Genomic DNA, 13,130 nt, shown 5'->3' on the forward strand with positions numbered 1-13,130 from the left:
CATTCTCCCTAAAATAGTGTTCTATGCCCTGGTGGACTGCGTCGCTAAACACCGGATCCTCCAGTGTGTGGGGCTGTAGCCTCCACGTGGGAATCACTGATCTCACCTGTTGCCACTACACTGATATCAATAAGGGATTATGATCTGAGATTGTTCTAGTTAAATATTCCGTGTGTCTAACCATGGCAGCCAGGTGACCACTACAGAGTATCGAATCTATCCTCACATGCAATGCATGTAATGCTGAGAAAAAGGAATAGTCTCTCATTTCAGGATGTTGTTCTCTCCACACATCCAGTAATCCCCAACTTTCCTGCCACTCCTTCCTCTGAGTAGCTAACCTGCGCACCGCTGAATCGGCCAATGGCAGATGGGATCTATCAAGTTCTACATTAGTTATTGAATTAAAGTCTCCTCCCAAAATGATGGGGCCCGCCAGGTAATGTGCTAGCGAGCTCGTTAGTCTATCAAAAAATATGGCCTGCTCAGCATTAGGGGCGTACACACTACATAGCGTCACTTCCCGACCGTACAGCCTCCCCTCCACCACCACATATCTACCCTCCGGATCCACCCGCCTGGACAGGACCTGGAACGGTATCCCAGCTCTTACCCAAATCAACACACCTCTGGCAAACGCTGAGTACGTGGTCCCAAACACCTGCCCACGCCACCTCCTCTGTAGTGCAGTGCATTCTTTTTCAGTCAAATGGGTTTCTTGCAGCATCGCAATCTGAACGCCACGCCGCACTAGGTGGGCATGTACCTTGTGACGTCTCACCATCGTTCGAAGGCCACGGACATTCCATGAAATGCATTTCAAATCAGGTAACGTCCCCATAGTAGTCATTTCTGCACATAATCAGCACCAGCCCAACACCCCTCACACAGCAGCAGTTGGATCCCCTAACCCCAGCTCCCCAAAGAACTCCCCAAACCCCTCTCCCCAGGACAGGACTTAATAACCCAGCTTCAGCCCCGTTCCAAACTTGTAACACAACACACATCACGCTACTCTGTGGACTCTACCACAGAAGGCCTTATGGGCCACTAGAGGGTGGATCAGCGCCCGACCCAGAAACAGCAGAGCCCCCACCCCACGCCCTCAGTCCCACATTGTGGTCTCAGTCCCACCCCTGAGTGTTCACACAGCGATCAGAAAAACCGTTCCTGTGTAATAGTCATAGTCGGGCCTTGCCCTGGTACCTCACTCATTAAACAGTCCATCTGATGTCTGTGGAGTGACCTCTGGGCCCTTCGTGCTCTCCGCTTCCGACTCATCCCCTCCCGTGTTCAATCCTTCTTCTTCGGAGTCTGTTCCCTCCGACGTCTTCTCTTGCTGTGAGCCCGTGATGATCGCGGTTGCCGCCAGTGCGCCCCTCCTGTCCGCCTCCATTTGGGCCTTCTGCAACGCGATCTTAAGTTTATTCCGTTTTCGAATGCGCTGAGATTTTCTGATCCGGAGCGGTTGCTGCGCGTTCGTATCGCTTTTGCCAGTGCGGTCTGTCCCAGCACGATAGAGTTCAAGCCACGACCAAGCCTCGTCCGGAGTTAGAAAGAAGTGAGTCGTTCCATCCAGGATCACTCTCAGCTTGGCTGGGAAAAGCAACGAGTACTGGATCCCTTCATCTCTCAATTCTTTTTTCACAGGCAGGAAGGACGCCCTACTTCTCTGAACTTCCTGAGTGTAATCCGGGAAGATCGTTACCTTGCTGTTTTCCACCTGAAATGGGCCCTGCGAGCGTGCTGTCTGTATCAAGAGGTCCCGATCTTTATAGTGTAACAGTTTTATCACCATTGGTCTGGGAGGTCGACCCAGCTGAGGCGGCCAAGCCGGGACCCTTTGCGCTCGCTCAAGGGAAAAGAAGGGAGAGAGGCCCTCCGGTGCCACCACAGTTTACGCAATGTATAGCTTTTGGATGTTCATATTATTAATATTTTTGTTGTTTTGTGAACTATTCGATTGAATATATTGGCAAAGGTTATTATTTTGTCGTAATAGTGCAACATGTTGCATAAGTGCGTGACTTACCTTTTATATAGTTTGCCTGTCCTTAAGTTTATAATCGGTTATTTTTTATCTTCTGCCCTCGACTAGATCTGCTGCAGTAAATTTCCCTATCAGATGATTGTTACATGTATGTGTTTGAGTTTCCCTCAATTTTCTTGCATTTGTGCTCAGCGACGTTTGTTATTTTTCCTCGTACTTTATTTGTTTTTTGATCTGAAAGAAGATATGTGTTGCATTAGGTGAACTAAAGGAAGAGACATATATTGCATTCTCTGCATTAGAGCTGGTCTGTGTGGGTGGGTGAGAGTGGTGCGTGGGTGGTTGAGAGTGTGTGCGTGTGTGTGTGTGTGTGTGAGAGAGGGAGAGCGCAGCGCGCGCTGGAGAGGGAGGGGGTGGGCTGTCTGGGCAGTTTAATGCGTGTGGCAACAGAGAGAGAGCGTGGCGCGCACCCCGCCGAAAGGATGCAGGATTAAAGGAGGAGTAATGTCTAGTTTGTACTCTCCTGGCTCCGCTGTTCTGTTTACTTCTGACACTTGTTAATTGGCCCATTGTAAGGGAACAGCATGGAAGTGGCGCTATCGGCATGCCTGCACCCAAATGTCGACTTCGTTTTTTATTTACATATACAAACAAGCTTTGCTCTGTTGGTAGTGGTTTGCTCTCGTAGTGTCAACCTGCTCACCGCAGCCGTGAAACTGCAGGGAGAGAGAGGGGAGGTGCTGGCGGCTGGGGAGGGGGAGGAAAAATGCGAGCCTGGCTGTGTGCGGGGAGAGAGAGGGGAGGTGCTGGCGGCTGGGGGCAGGGGAACAGATGGCGAAGGCTGGCGTATTTTTTTTTTTAAATAGTCTGTTTCACTGGGAAAAAAAAGAGTTGTGCAGGCTGAGGCGGTGGCGCTTGGAGTCGTGGAGTTTTGCAAGTTGCAGCCTGTTCCTTTCTGCTAAATCAGTTGTGCAGGCTGAGGCGGTGGTTTTAGTATTCAATGCGAAGACCTCAAATGCGGGTTTAAGACGAGACACGGCCGTGAAACTGCAGGGAGAGAGAGGGGAGGTGCTGCAGGCTGGGGAGGGGGAGGAGAAATGCGAGCCTGGCTGTGTGCAGGGAGAGAGAGGGGAGGTGCTGGCGGGTGGGGAGAGGGAGGAGAAATGCGAGCCTGGCTGTGTGCGGGGAGAGCGAGGGGAGGTGCTGGTGGCTGGGGGTGGGGATAGCCGTGGGAGGGAGCCTTGTCGCTTTCATGTGCACGCGCTTTTAATGTCAATGCGCTTGCGCATTGAGCTTAAATTTGACGGGCACTGCAAGAATCGCCATGGAATCGCAAGTTGGTTAAAGTCTGTTTAAGCCCCTATAGTCTCGCAAGCTCAATGCGCATGCGCATTGACAGGCGAGACCTAAAAAGGAATATCTCCGGCAAGGGTTCAAGTGGACCGAAGCCGCCGACCAAGCCTTCCAGTCCTTAAAAAAAGCCTTCACGCAAGCACCCATTTTACAACACCCTGACACAACAAAGACATTTTTCATAGAGACAGACGCATTGGACAGAGCTGTTGGTGCTGTCCTCCTCCAACAACAAGAAGACGACAGACTGGAACATCCTGTGTTTTACTTGTCACATGTCCTGTCAGACTCTGAAAGGAACTACTCTGTTCTAGAACGGGAACTACTTGCCATGAAGCTGGCCTTCCGTGAATGGAGGCAGTTCTTAATGGGATCTAACGAACCCTTCGAAATCAGAGCAGACCATAGAAGCCTCCAATGTCTCCATAAAATTCAGTGTCAAAATAGCCATCAAGCCCAGTGAGCGTACTTTTTTAGCCACTATGACATTGTCGTCTCCTATATACCAGGATCTCAGAACACTTTGGCAGATGCCTTGTCTCGTCGTTATCCAGAAAGACCTATACTCCCACAACAGAACATAATCGAGCCGCAAAGGATTGTTGGCATGGTCCAATCCTTCCTAGACAGGGTTCATTTTGAATACAAATCCATGAACCAAGAAGAATGGAAGAAGCTAGTCGATCTGGTTAAGCAACATGACACACACTACTACCATTGTAGGGCTTTATTTCTTCCCACACAAAAGGTGCAGCTAGAGGCCCTCCAAATGTGTCACGGTTCTCCTGTGGACGGTCATCGAGGTTTCAAGGCTACCCTAGAGCTGATACTTTGCTCTTTCTGGTGGCTGTCGATAAGAAAAGATACCAAGGTCTAAGTGTCATCTTGTCTTGTCTGTGCCAAGGCCAAAACAGTGCATACTAAACCCATGGGATTGCTACACCCTCTACCTGTTCCACCAGCTCCATGAAATACCATATCCACAACTCCATTTCCTCTCTGCCACCATCTGCTGGTAACCGGGTTAGAATGGTGACAATAGATTCTTTCACCAAGATGGCTCCTTTCACCGCCCTTAAAAAACTACCTACTGCAAGAGAACTCGGAAGCATCTTCATACAGGCGATGTACCACCTACAAGGCCTGTCACGGGTGATTGTATCTGATCGAGTCCCTCAGTATGTATCACATTTCTGGAAACATTTTTGTAAAGCTCTTCATATTGAGGTGGCCTTGTCCTCCGGGTTCCATCCCCAGACCATTGGACAACCAGAACACTTAAATCAAGGGCTAGAGCAATACCTCTGCTGTTATTGCAATGCGACCCAGAGCGACTAGTCCTCCTACCTACCGTTGGAATAATACTCCTACAACAACTCGGTTGATAGTGCATCCAAGACTATCCCATTCTTTTGTTTATACGGTTTCCATCCTTGAACCTTCCCTTGAGTTCTGCAAGACAGCCCCTCTGTACCAGCGGCAGCCTCCTTTATTCACCACCTCCGAGCTATACGATCTAAAGTTCATGTCCATCTCCAAGAAACCAAGCAGAAAATGAAGAACACTGCTGATGTCCATCGCTGCCAATCTCCATTATACCAAGTCGATGACAAAGTCTGGCTGCCTTGAAGTTTCTAGCTTTTCAGCTATCACGTAGTAAATTTGAGCCATGCTTTTATGGTCCATTCAAAGTTACTCAAGTGGTGAATCCTGTGTCCTTTCGACTTCAACTCCCACGTGCTTGGAGGATACATCCTGTTTCTCATGCCTCTCAGTTGAAACCCTATGTCTCTGATCCCTAGAGGAGGTTTTTTTCTTGTCCACCTCTTATTTTGGTCAATGATGTACCGGAGTACGAGGTCCAGGCTATCTGTGACTCTAGGTTTTTTAGGGGCCAATTGCAGTTCCTTGTCCATTGGAAAGGCTATCCCCTCAGTGATAATACTTGGGAGGATTCTGACTCTGTCCACGCTCCTATTCTTGTCTGCTGTTTTTTCGGCTTTTTCCTGGCAAGTCTGGGGCTTCGGGGGAAGGGGCCTACTGTTACGCCGTGCGCCAACTTGCGACCCACGGCGCTACCCCGTTCCTCTTTGCTGGCTGTGGTGCAGCCCGCGGCGCCACTCCCTCCTCTTCGGCGGCACTGCGGTACCGCATCACAGCCCTTTGTGGCCATTTCGACGGCTTTGCGGAAAGCACCCACAATGCCTGTTGGTTTTCGAGCACACCGCATACGTGCACGGCGGCCCATCTGCTTCCCTAGGCACCTTGGGACTTTACACTCACCCGGTGTGGGTGTCTGGTGATCCCCCTTCCTTGGGGACCATATTATTGAACTTCACTCTTTTCCCTATCCAAGAAGGTGACACCTCTTCTTCCTGTTTTGTCACTTCCTGTTCCTGTATGTCACTTCTTGTTTTTTCTGTGAACACAAGATAAAAGGTCAAGGCACTCTAGACCTGCACTGGTTTTACTGATGTTCTAGGTAATGTAGGCCAAACGGTGGTAGTGCGGGAGCTGGGAACCTGACCTCCCTCGCTCCCTTGATATTTTGGAAAAACTAAATTAATACCACAAATAAAAGGTGCTCAGCACATACCAGTATATTTAGAGTATTAAAGAATGATATGATACAATTTTTAAAATTGCAGTCTAGTGTCAATCACAATCATAATAGATACACTCCCAAAGCCCAATAAGTTTGCTGAAGACTTTCTTTTGTCCAAAAAGTTTTCTTCTTTCTTTATTTGATAGATGAAATTTTCATTCAATTATTAAAAACAAGATACATGACCATAGCCGACGCGGCGTGTTTCGTCTCCACGAGACTTCTTCAAGGCTATAAAAATATACAATAATGAGACTAATGTTATACAATGGTTTTTGTACAGGAAATATAATTTATATAGCGTTTAATTAGTATATCAAATTCAAACAGTTTAAAAACCTAAAATAAACAGGAAAATGATCCTATCTACAGAAGTTTGTTTATATCAGCAAAGCAATAAGAGCTATTGGGAGATAAGAGCATATTAGGGAGACCTATATGCAATAAACATTATTTTGTATCGAAGCAGTCATATATTGGATTTACCAGAACTTAGCTTAATGTTAGAGATCACGGGGATTTAGCTTTGAATAGTTTATCATAAATCAGGATAGTAAAGAAACATTAAAAAAAACAAGGAAAATACAATGACCAAAAGAAACTCATCAAGTATAACTCTTTATGTTGACCTTTTCTGAGCAAATTGAAATACATACATAGCATCAGAATTTCACATTAATTTCAATACATAGCATATGTTTTTACTAAAAACGGAATAGTATTACATCCATTACAGATTCTTAATAGTTTGATTTTTTTTTTAAAACTGCGTAAGAGAAATATCCGGACAGGTTAAAATGCATGCAAGGCATCAGAGTTTCACAATGATTTCAGTACATAACAAAAATGTCAGTTAGGCCAAGTACACTACAAGATAAGAACTCGCAGATCTTAAGTACCTTTATTTACAATCCTTTATAGTATTTTCTGATGTATCTTGCTCAAGAAAGCGCCCGATAGTTTGATTAGCGCGTTCCTATCACTGGTAAAATCAGAAACAAATTGAAAACCACATGTATCATTCTTTTCCATTGTTACATAGATTCTCAACTCTTAGCAACTTCTAAGGTTTTATGGTATAGATACCTATTTTACTTATAAACTACATACCGTGCCTGCCACAAAGCAGAGATAAGTATTCTCCAAAAATAACGCTGTTAGCCCTCAATGTTTTCCACAATAGTATCCTTCTGTCTCAATCTATAGTGAAACAGAAAATAGTGTAACATTGTTGAAACTGACATTTAGAGGTATCAGCATACTAAAACTCTTACTTTATTGAAAATCGCTTTTTCAAAACGATACTAGTCTTTTTAATCAGAGATAATTAAGAGAACTCGTATATTCCAATATTGGACATCGATGTATATCTCAGTGTAGTCTTTGCACAGTGTTCGTATTCTTATTTTAGGCGATTGCACATCAATACAATATTCGAGAGTAATAGCTTGCCATAAGTCCCTAAACAGGTTTGCTTACATTACACAAAGCTAAAACACCCATAACATTCTATAGTGCGGATTTGTGAAAAAAGAAAAAACTAATTCATTGAGAGATTTAGACTAGTGATTATTTAAAATGCCAGCATGGTGGCACATGTCTAATGGAAAAGCGACCAGATTTGCGTCTCTACACTGGACATAGTCACAAATGTATGCGATTGTCTCGGCAAAGGTAAAGTCAATCGCATATGTCAATAATCTTCAGGGACCCAGTACATATATTTAGGATGTAAATGCCAAACATATGAACATTCTGGCTCAAAACCTTCATTGACATATATTTATTTTTGGATCGACCGGAGCAGTTTTCGTAATGTAAACGGTCGCCATATTGAAGTGATAGTTTGTAACAAACCTATATTGTAAAAAGGAGGAAGAAAAACTGCAAAAGTTCTTATTTGCAGTTTTTCAGAGCCCAGTATATCTAATTAAGATCTTGGGGCCAAACATGTAAACTTTTTAACCAGAAACCTGTTTTTTCTGAACTTAAGGCATCACAACCTTTCCTTCCTTGTGTTGCAACACTCCTTGTTCCTGCTGGTGTGTCCTCGCTTCTGTTGCTTCCTGCTGGCGTGTCCTCGCTCCGGTTGGTTCCGTGGCTCCTCTTTTGGTGATTCCTTCCTTCTGTAGGCGCTTATTTTTCCCCTAGCGCCTTCTGTTCCAGCTTGTCTTCCAGTCTTCTCCTGGTTCCCTTTTGGGCTACTGGTTTTCCAGTGTTTTCTGCCTCCTTGTTTTCTCCTTCATTCCTAGAGTCTCATCATCAACATCAGAGGTTTTTTCCATCCGGGGTTTTTTCTCTAGGGACTCCTTTTGTAGAGCACTGGCTGCTTAGGCTTTCATTACCTGCAGCACAGTGGCTACAGGAAGGGGTCGCCCCTATCTCGGCCAAACCAGGAATGACAAGAACCGAAGTCAGGAACCGTCCCAACGCCTCGAGCCTGGTAAGAAAGACCCTAAACCCGACACCAGACTCTGTTGTGCAGCATGAAGGGGACCTTTTAATTGAGGCCCGTCTCTAGTCTTTCGCTGATCACACTCTTCAGGTTGGTTGATGACAGCCAGGTGCAGAATCCTCACACCTTCTTGTGCCTCTTCAGACTGCTACAGGTTGGAGGCAGCCCTGCAAGGCATCACTCTTCACAAAAACTGTGTCTGGAGAGCAGACTAGAAAGGACACTTGAAGGGAGAACCATCTCCAACCGGTCTGAAAGTAGACAGTGGATACACATCTACTACCTGATGTCGCTTACCCATGTGTTAGTCCACTTCTAACTTCTCTATGAGTAAGGAAGGGAATACTCGGAAGAGAACTGCTTCTGAACTATAGCTGGTCCACCTGCTCTGAAGTACCTAGAAACTAGTTTGCCTGCTGAGAGGTAAGGAGCCAACCTACCCTACAAGAGGAGAGACTGCGCAGGAGGCATGAGGTATAGTGTGACCCTGGCGGGGTGAGGTCTCGCAGAAGAGGAAGACTGGAGAGCTCTCTTTATGCCATAGTGTCTGCGGGCAGCAGTTCTTTCAAGGAACCGTGCAGTGGAACCAAGGATCACCAGAGGATAGTTCATACAGTGGACCTTGCTTCCCAGTGACTGCAGTGTTGTCTGCTTGTGGCTCTCTCAGTTTGAGGATTGAATTGTGCTCTCACAATCCTGTGGAAATCTCCCTCAAAGACAGTACTTTATTGAAGTAAAGTTACATTCTTGACTTTGAGTGACAATCTCTCATTCCTTCTTAAGACTTTAACTTACATATTTGATTTGGCCTTCTGAAAATATTGCCCACTGCATTCAATATTATTGAAGGTAGTTGAAGCATTAGTTTTGTGGACATCTCTCAGGACACCCAAGGGAGAGTCAGAGAAGCTCTTGTCTGGAGTTGAGAGATGATTCCGGTCCCTAAAGTCAAGAATCTGGGCTTAACTATCAGCAACAATCTTTCCCTTAGAGCCCAGGTGTCTGTGGTCACCGCAACCTGCTTTGCGGTCCTCAAGTGGCTAAAAAAATCCTCTGGTTAATTCCTCCAGCTGTCTAGAGAACGATAATGCAGGCGTTGGAAATATCCAGACTTCATTATGGCAATGTTTTGTACCTGGGCGCCGATAAAACCTCCGTCCATCGCTTACAGCGTATACAAAACACAGCTGCATGCCTCCTTTTTTGGCTGCCTCGACTTCCCCTTTGCTCCATCAACTCCATTGACTCATGGTGACCAAGCACATTGAGTTTAAGGCCTTATGTTACATGTTCCCTGCCAAGCATAGCTTGGTGCCCCCCTACATACAAAGTCTGATCAAACCTTATGTGCCTACTCGACAGCTGAGATCAGCAAGCCTCTCTCCGTTCCCAGAGTTCGTCTTAGTCGTATGAGATGCGGCTCATTCGCCTATCTCGGCCTCAAACTGTGGAATTCTCTTCCATTGGAACTTAGGTTGTGTCACTCGCTCTTACCAAGGTGAACTCTTCCGCACTTCCTCCTGCAACTTGTGGTATGCGTTTGGTCCTGCTCATCGCCGGGAAACCCTGATGGGTAGCTGTGCGCTTTATAAATCTATAAATAAATAAATACTGCTCGGTGACCCAGGAGTCTCCGGGTATCTTTGTTTGAAGACATAAAGTGCAACTCTACAGAAAGAGAAGAACATATGGTAAGAGCAACAGATGGAATACAACGCGTAATAAGAAAAGGGTCATATTAATAGGCTCAAGTAATAACACACCTGCCTCGTTATAATTTGTAGGCCTGAGGAGCCCAAGAATACCAGGAACAAGCCTTGATCCTGGAGGAGGAGAGTCTGCAACAAAGCACAGTAAGAACAGTGAAAAAATGTACCAGCAGCTATGGACCAATGAAGGAACCCGAAACAGAAAATAAAGGGACAGGAGAGTAAGCTGCCAGACACTGACCAAAGGGGATTGCACTCTTTAAACCATCACTGCCCTTGATGACCCAGCACTGACCCAACAAAGTGAAAGCGTAAGGCCTGGTGTTAGTGCGCGCACATGCCCTGGTGTTAGCGAGCGCACATGCCCTGGTGTTAGCGAGCGCACACACCCTGGTGTTAGCGAGTGCACATGCCCTGGTGTTAGCAAGCGCACATGCCCTGGTGTTAGCGAGCGCACATGCCCTGGTGTTAGCGAGCTCACACGCCCTGGTGTTAGCGAGTGCACATGCCCAGGTGTTAGCAAGCACACATGCCCTGCGAGCGCACATGCCCTGGTGTTAGCGAGCGCACATGCCCTGGTGTTAGCGAGCGCACATGCCCTGGTGTTAGCGAGCGCACATGCCCTGGTGTTAGCGAGCGCACATGCCCTGGTGTTAGCGAGCGCACATGCCTTTAGTGTATTGATTTCCAGGAGCAGAGCCCCACTGTGCCACATTTGCAAGTGCAGTTTCTACCTGTTAACTGTGCTCACCCCTTGTTCTGCTGGATGTTACCATGCAGTGTGTGAGCTTAATATGGGGTTACTCAACAAGAGATGTATAGAGCCGCACGTGGCCACAAATGTTTCTCATTCACATTATTGTCTGGATGGTGTATTGACAAATGCCAGTCACGTGGGAGGCGCTGCTCATGAATGGAGACACATAGACACCAGGGTATAGTGGTTTTCTCTGGCCAAACGATTTGGGCCCGGGTCTTTTATTAACTCCCCCGAACACGTCATGCCTGCTACCATGTGGCTCATATGTGATGTGTATAGCATAATAACTTCCCTCATATTATTTCACACATAGAATGAGCCACATACCCAAACATAACATTCCTCCTACACCCAAACAAAACAAAACCAATGCTATGCTTGTCTAACATGTAAACCCAAATATTTGCAAAAAGGAAGCATGTAACAGCATGTACAACAACACAAACATGTTAATGATTACTTCATCATCTTGCGAACTGGTGCATCTTGACTTCCAAGTGTAAATGTATCACATGCTAATCTAACAAAAAATTCCTCAACATTGTGGAGGTCATGGGTCGAGGATGTAGGTCATATCTCCTCATTCCTTGCCAACTGAGACCAGGTGTACAGCCTTCTAGCTCACCCTGAGGTTGAGGGACCATCCCACAGAGCTTGGTACCACTGGGACTGCTTCCCATTCCCCTGGGGCTCAGAGGAATCAAATGACCTGTGGTGACCATCAGACACATCCTCCAAATGGCAGAGGAGTGGGAAACAGCTGAACGCCTTTCTCTTTAACGACTAGATCTTTGCAATTCCCGCTACCTCTAGATAAATTTGCTAGGCAAAGATGCCCCAGGGTGATTTGAGCGCTTAATAAACCCTAACCTAACCTAACCCTACACACCACTTTGTGGAGAAGCCACATTGCCATTGCCAACCCTGAGTCCAACCACTGGAGACGTACAGGAAGGGCTCTCTTGTTCAGATTCCGGCAGGGGCGTAACACAGGCTCCCACAGCCCCTGCAGTGCGGGGGGGGGGCTCTAGCTCAAAGGGGCCCCCTCGGCACTGCACTCTGGCCAGAGAGCTCCTGAGTGAGCCCGGAGGAGGCCCCTCTAAGTACTGTGCAGGGAGGCCCCCTCACTTTTCGTAACGCCAGTGGATTCCGGCTGTCGATATAGTTTGATACAGGATACATTCCTCATGGCTATTTCTCCATGATTCCGAACAGTGATCATAGTTCCCTTCATGGCACTCGCTCTCCATGGTCCAACCTGAAATGGCAGCAAAGGATTGCTTCCAAAATGGCGGTCCTTGACAAGCACCATATCGCCGACTTGAAAATATCACAGCTTGGGCCATATTTTCCTGGACATGCTGTCATTCTTTGCCTGGCGCCCCTGCAACGCGTCTGCACTTTCTTCTGAAGTGAGGAACAGTTCCCAATGTGAAGAACAGTATCACCCACCAGACGTTTTCATACAGAGAGTGCTGGGGGGGGGGACACAAGTCGTGGCATGTGGAGTGAGGCAGTACTTATGAAGGAAATCATAAGGCAAGCCCTCCATGTTCTGACCGTTGGCAAGGGCAATTCTCAGGACTTTATGTAGAGGTCGCATAAAACGTTCCACTTCACCGTTGGCCTGCGGCCAGCACGAGTGACCTTCCGATGGGGATCACCTGGTGAGGCGAGGTATTCAGCAACATCCTGAACAGAAAAGGGAGGACCGGTATCAGTCCTGAGATCATTCAATGGGGAACGTCCTTTACAACGGAACTTTTACAAAGAACTACCGTTACGACGCAGGTTTAACAACGAAAGTCATTACAACGACTTTCGATGGAGGGCGCTCTAGGATAGGTAATAGTTTAATTTACTATCTAACACCTTCCCTACTATCAACGGGGACTGGAGTTGTAATAGTAAATTAAACTATTCACTATCCAGCGCCCCCCAACGCAAGTCGTTGTAACGACTTGTGTTGTAAAACCTGTGTCGTAACGGTACGCGTTGTAAAAGCACGCGTTGTACCGTCATACATCCCATTCAATAGACCATGAGTCGCCATCACCTTCTCCAACCGAGGAATATTCTGGTCATCAGTTGCTATTTCCAATATACCGACCTACGGATACTTAGAAAAATCATCTATTATCACCAACATGTGTCTGCTATCAGTAAGACTTCCAAAATCAACTCTCACTCGGTACCACCAAATAGAGGGAATAGACTCAGTAATGATGGGTTCCGGCGGCTCCGCCGGGTCAGCAGCC

This window comes from Lissotriton helveticus, chromosome 5_2 (genome assembly GCF_964261635.1).
Source record: "Lissotriton helveticus chromosome 5_2, aLisHel1.1, whole genome shotgun sequence".
Classification (NCBI taxonomy): Eukaryota; Metazoa; Chordata; class Amphibia; order Caudata; family Salamandridae; genus Lissotriton; species Lissotriton helveticus.